Below are 6,631 nucleotides of genomic sequence, written 5' to 3' on the forward strand. Positions count from 1 at the left end.
TTCTTTGTGGAGACATGGACTGAAGCCAAATTTTGATATTCCCCGGGAAATTCCTGTGTGCAGAAAAATATGCCAAATTCTGATGTTTCAGGTGGAAACTCTAAGTAATGATGGTGGTGCTGTAAACAATCCAAATGGTAAGATTAATGAGAAGCCCCCCCAATTCAAATCAGTCAGATCCAGAGCTTTGTTTTTGGACCATGATTTATACTGTAATGCCCCAAGATAATGAGTTCATCAAGGGAAAAAGAAATCTAGTACAAATCACTGGAATAAGAGGTAAGTCTCAGGGAGGGGAAACTGTCCTCCTGAATAAAATATTTACATGTCGACCTTGTGTAAATAGGTTGATTCCAATGCCTTTTGAAGGGTTAAATTATCATTAAGGCATGGGAGGATATTAGCTTCCCTGCTTTTGGTACTGAAACATTTTAGTAGATGTTTTGAATGATAGAAGACACATAATACTATACCATGATGACTGACCTATGAGATGTTTCTCAAATTCCTCATTTATTTTTTTTTTCTAATTAGGCTTTCTCTATCATATTCTGATGACAATATCACATCTCTTTCTGCTCCTGTCAATCTTTACCAAAATGATCTTTACCATTGCCTCTAATTTCTAGTTTACCTCAGGTATATACCCAGCCTCAAATATTTACTAGGTAGTTAATCCTGGGAAAATCTCTTAACTTGTCTGCCTCAGTTTCCTCATCTATCTATCTATCTATCTAGCTAGCTAGCTAGCTAGCTAGCTATCTAGCTATCTTTCTATCTATCTTCTTTTTTTTTTGGCAGAGTAAAGTAACTTGCCCAGGATAACACAGCTAGCAGTTGTCTAAGATTGGATTTGAACTCATGAAAATAAATCTTCCTGATTCTTTCACTGTGCCACCTAACTGCCTGGTTATATATTCTTAGTATCCAATACTTATCATCCTGAATTTCCTTTTTTATTCCACCTATTATTTATAAATAAATATTGCTGTGAGCAAAATTTAACAGAAGGGTAAACTGAGATAATTCTCCAAGCAAGATATCATTTATTAATAGACACATGCTACCTGTTGATAAAAGATAGATCAAACTGTCCTGCTTCTGGCCAGAAGACTTTGAAATGAGGGTACAATGCATTTTTGTAAGCATAATATAAAGAAAAATCTTGTCATTGTCTAAATTACAGAGGTGAGAGATTAGGATTGGTAACCTTAAAAACAAGGGGTAGGGCCCCCTGGAATGAAATGATGACCACCTCTCTCTATCTTGAAAAAATGCTAGCAGTATGAGATCCAGCTGCCTCTAGCAGTCTCAGCTAGAAAAACAAAAACCTTAAATCACGTTTCCCCCAATTTAGTCTTGCCCAAGTAGACTAGGTAACCCCTATCTTTGATTTGATTAGAAAGTAAGTACCAAAGCCTTGTTCCCTGGAGAGAGCCCAGCTCAAGCTGGCTTTGCACTTACTGGATAAACAGAAGTGAAGATCCCACTTGAGAGGGACTCAGCCCAAGCTGATTAGTGAGCAGATGCCTTGAGAACTGGAAGTGATCACATTACTAAATCATGACTTTTAGAAACTGCTGGTCCTTCAGAAGTGGGTCTGACAAAAATGAGGAAAGGGACAGAAAACATAGTGATATCGGCTATTAAATAATACAGCATAATATTAATTCTGCAATGGTCTTCCTGAACCATATTCTAGTCATAAGGTATCATCCTACTACATCTCAGTGATGTTTCTTGATATTAATATCTCTAGTTCAGTCTGCTCAGTTTCCATGCTATGTGTACCAGTGTCAGAGGTACGATCAGTGGTCCCTTTCTTAAATATAGCAACTAAGTGGCTCAGTGGCCAACAAGCCTGGATCTGGTGCCAGGAAGACCTGAATTCAAACCCAGCCTCAGATATTTACTAACTAGGTGACCCTGGGCAGATTTCTTAACCTGTCTGCTTTAGTTTCCTTATAAAATGGCAGTAATAACAGTACTTACCTTTCTAGGTTACTGTGAAGGATCACATGAAATATTTTTTTAATATTGCTTTTCCAATTATACATAAAAACAATTTTAATATTGCTTTCCCATATTCCCTCCACATTCATCTTTTTTTTCTTTTCTGTCTTCTTTTCTGATAGGTGTGAGGTAGTACCTCAGAGTTGTTTCAATTTATATATCTCCAATCAATAGTAATTTAGAGCACTTTTCCCATATGATTTTAGATACCTTTAATTTCTTTATCTGAAAACTGCCTGTTCATATCCTTTGACCATAAATCAATTGGAGAATGACATAAATTTGAATCATTTGTCTATATACTTGAGAAATGATGCATTTATCAGAGAAACTTGCTCCTTTTGAATCTTCTCTTTGTCAAACTTTGTATTTAGCTATGTTCTTTTCATTAGTAATAATTGAAAATTCTTTATTTCATTAATTATTTATTTTTTGCCCTTGAAAGATTATACTCAGTTTTGCTTGGTACATGATTCTTGCTTGTAATTCCAGTTCCTTTGCCCGATGGAATATCATATTCCAAGCCCTTTGATCCTTTAAGGTAGAAGTTGGTAAATCTTGTGCTATCATGACCATGACTCTATGATATTTGAATTTTTTTTTCTTTCTGGCTGCTTGAAATGTTTTCTTTCTGATCTACAAGCTCTAGAATTTGACTATAATATTCCCAGGACTTTTCATTTTGTGATCTCTTTTGGGGGGGGTGATCAACAGAGTCTTCTAATTTTTATTTTACCTTCTGGTTCTAAGGTATCAGGATAACTTTCTTTGATGATTTATTAAAATATGATGTCTGGGCTCTTTTTTATGATCATAGTTTTCAGGTAGTCTAATAGTCCAGGTCAATTGTTTTTCCAATGAGATGCTTCATATTTTTTTCCTCTTTTTTCATTCTTCTGATTTCACTTTATTGTTTCTTGATGTCTCATAAGCTTCCAATTGCTTAATTCTAATTTTTGAAGGTTTTACTTTTTTATTGAGAAACAACTGTTCCAGACTCTGTAAATTGGATATTTCAAATAAAACCAATTCCCGATAAAACCAAAAACAAAATACTGTCAGAAAAGCTTTTTTAGAAGAGAAAAATTAAATTAAATTAAAGGTTAACGAGGTCCAGGCTACACACAAGAAACTTGTGAAATTTGACCACTGAAAAACATTTTAAGTTTTTGAAGAATTGACCTTTCAAATTGATTTTTCCCAAAGAAAAAACATACAGAATGGCAGCAGCTTCTCCTGCCATCTATTGTCCAGTCTCTAGTTCAGAGAAGTCTCCACATGCTCAGTGAACATCCATGAAGTTTCAGAGTATACAGTTTTTCTGGTCTAAGAGGTAGCAGCAACCACGGCCACCTTCTGAGCAGCTTCCTTCTTGGCACGATGAGCTTGTAATACTGCTACATCTTCCTCTACCTTTGAACGGAGGGATTCTGAAGTCTCCAGCATGTGCAGCAGTTCTGAATTATCTATCTCTAGCAGCATACCTGCGATCTTCCCCACTAAATTATTGTGCATGGCTTGAATCAATGGGAACAAACACTCTCCTAGCATCTGTTTCTGTTCCTGGGGAGGAGCAGCAGCCAGCATGGAAGCTGTCAAGGGCTCCTGGCCTTGCACACAGACTGCTGGTTGAGGTGTCTGCAAACGCTGGGTGGCTGGATGGGGACTTCGGACATTTGCAGCATATTTGTAAGGAGGGACGGCTCGAGGTGCAGGGGTAGCTACAGAGGGTCTAGGAGATAAATTTTGCACATCAATTGGCACCCCCACTCCCTGAGGTGTAGTAGGGAGTCCTTGAGAAGCCTGGGTATATTACTGGCTGGAGTCAGGTGTTGAAGAGCAGGGCGTGGCCCAGACTGACCAATGGAGTTTGGTACTCCTTGGAAGACTTGAGGTCTTCCACCTTGTTGCCATCAGGGATTGGGTCTCATCTGGGCTATCTGATTGGGAGCATAATAAGGAGGTCTATTCTGAGCCTGGGGCACTGCTGGCATGAAGTAGCCCCCAGGAGCTGGCTGAAACTGATTGACCATAGTGTTGGCAGGGAGGGCTCTCATTCCTGCAATACGCTGCATATACTGATTGGTTAGGTGGGCTTTCCTTTCTTCTTTCTTCTGTGCAAGTGCAACATATAGGGGCTTTGAGCCCACAATGTGCCCATTCATTTCTGTTACTGCTTTAGTCGCCTCATCTGGTGAAGAAAAGCAGACAAAGACAAAGCCTTTATTTCTCCCATCCTCAAGCATCACCTAGGCACTGGTAATTGATCCAAAAGGAGACAATTCCTTTCTTAATTTTTTATCATCGATGGTATCATCCAAGTTCTTAATATAGAGATTTATCCCCTAGTAGCGGCTGATTCTCTCTCCTGTTTTAGCTGTTCAAATTTCCATTTGAATTCAGCCTGGCGTTCAATTTTTTTCTGTGCCTGGCCTACAAATACCATCTTTCCATTTACGTCTTTTCCATTCATTTCAATTGCCTTATTGGCATCTTCATACTTCTCAAAACTCACAAAGCCAAAACCTTTGGATTTTCCACTAGGATCAGTCATCACTTTGACACTAGAGTTTTACCACATTTGCTGAAAAGCTCCTTCAGTCTTCCATCATCCATATCATCACCAAAGTTTTTGATGTACACATTGGTGAATTCCTTAGCTTTGGCTCCCAGCTCTGCTTCTCATTCTTTCCTTGACTAGAATCTACCCACAAACACTTTTCAGTCGTTGAGAAGCATGCCGTTCATCTTCTCGATGGCCCTATCTGTAGTATCCTGGGTCTCAAAGTGCACAAATGCGTAGCCTTTAGAACCATTTTCATCACACACCACCTTGCAGGACAAGATGTTCCCAAATGCTGAAAAGGTGTCATAAAGTGCCTTGTTGTCTATGGATTTGTCCAGGTTTTTAATGAAAACATTCCCAACTCCTGATTTCCTCAATGAGGGATCCCATTGAGACCACATGATACAGATTGGTTTGCCTTTAATTACATCAAAGTTCATGGTATCCAGGGCACGTTCAGCATCAGCCGGCTGCTGAAAGTTGACATAGGCATATCCCAGGGAGCGCCTGGTAATCATGTCCCTGCAGACCGGGATGGACAGCAAGGGTCCAGCAGGGCTGAACTTCTTGTACAGTATGGCTTCATTGACATCTGAGTGCAAATCACCGACATATAGGGAGGCTATGGGGTAACTGCTGGCAGCAGTGTTCATCTCCCCACCCCCCAATATCCGGAGCCCCACCAGGAGGAACTCTTTCTGGAACCAAAGCAAGGAGAAAAAAAAAAAAAAAGACAAGACTTTTACAATTTTGGCCGAGGCCAAAATCTAGCCACAAGTAAAGGGAAAGAGAAGTCTGAGCCAGCTAGGGAAGGTTGTGGAGCCTCAATGAAACGTGAAGACGATGCCCCGGGAATCACAGCCGCGTGTTAGGGGAGACACAAGTGACACAGACAAGCACGACAAAATGGGGCCGAAAACCACGGTTGAGACTTTTGGCTCCAATTCTGAACCCCCAGGCAGGGGTTCTGTCCCAGCTCGACATCCCCCTTAAAGGAGGCCCCGCAGACGGGCCATGGCAGCTGTCTCCTTCTCCGCGGGGGACAGCAGGGGAAGCCCGCTGGGAAGTAGCAGCCATGGCGGCACGCGGGGAAGAAGCCACGTATGGGAGCCAGGCGGCCATGGACGTGGGGAGGGAAAGCACAAGGAGGGTCTCAGGAGCAGCCAGCACACGGTTCAAGGACACTTAGGGGCCGGGGACAGGAGCGAGAAAGGCAGAGGGAGGAGGAACACAGAGGCCGAGGCAGGACACGTGAGGGACCAGCAGGAGAGGGGAGAACACCGGGGAAGGGGGCAGACCCGTGGGAGACAGGACAGACACGCGGTACCAAACACGAAGACGGAAGACAGACACACGGGGGCCAGACACGCAGGCGGGTAGGCGGAGTGGGGCAAAGGTCTCCTCTCTCAGCACAGGGAGGTCTTAAGCCAAGCCTGGATGGTCTCTCTGTGCATCCATTCTTTGGTGTTCACTTGGAGCTTGAGGGTTTTTAAGGTTCTTTTTTTTTGTTGTTGTTGTTTGTTTGTTTGTTTGTTTGGTTGGTTGGTTGCAGGGTGGGGGGTGGGGTGGGATGCAGGGGAAGTACCTAGCCAAGGGGCAGGGGGGTGGAGGGGTGAGTTAATTCTAATTTTTAAGAAGTCACATTCATTTTTTTTTTTTTTTGGTTTGCTGAATTTATTTATTTGTTCCTCATTTTTGCAACTAGAGCTTTTGTTTTTGTTTTTTTCTGTTCAAACAATCTCCAGCTTTTCAGAATGTAAAATCTGTATAAAAGGATTCCAGATATGATTTTTTTTATTAGACATTTATTGATATTTGTTTTTAATCTGTTTACATACTTTATGCCCCTACTTTCCCCTTCACCCCGCTCTCCCCCCCACCCATGGCCAACGCACATTTCCACTGGTTGTAACAAGTGTCCTTGTTCAGGGTCTATTTCCCATTCATGTCCGCCTCAGTCCATGCATTCAAGCAATTGTTTATCTTATATGTTTCCTCTCCTGCAGTCCTTCCTCTGAGTGTGGGTAGCATCTTTACCATAAATCCCTCAGA

The 6,631-nt window shown here is 41.6% G+C and overlaps 1 pseudogene; it reads right to left on the minus strand.

The window, feature by feature from the left end:
- Positions 1-3,339: 3,339 nt before the first annotated feature.
- Positions 3,340-5,232, minus strand: LOC123254519 (annotated as a pseudogene).
- Positions 5,233-6,631: the final 1,399 nt, after the last annotated feature.

Source organism: Gracilinanus agilis, unplaced genomic scaffold (genome assembly GCF_016433145.1).
Source record: "Gracilinanus agilis isolate LMUSP501 unplaced genomic scaffold, AgileGrace unplaced_scaffold23715, whole genome shotgun sequence".
Lineage (NCBI taxonomy): Eukaryota > Metazoa > Chordata > Mammalia > Didelphimorphia > Didelphidae > Gracilinanus > Gracilinanus agilis.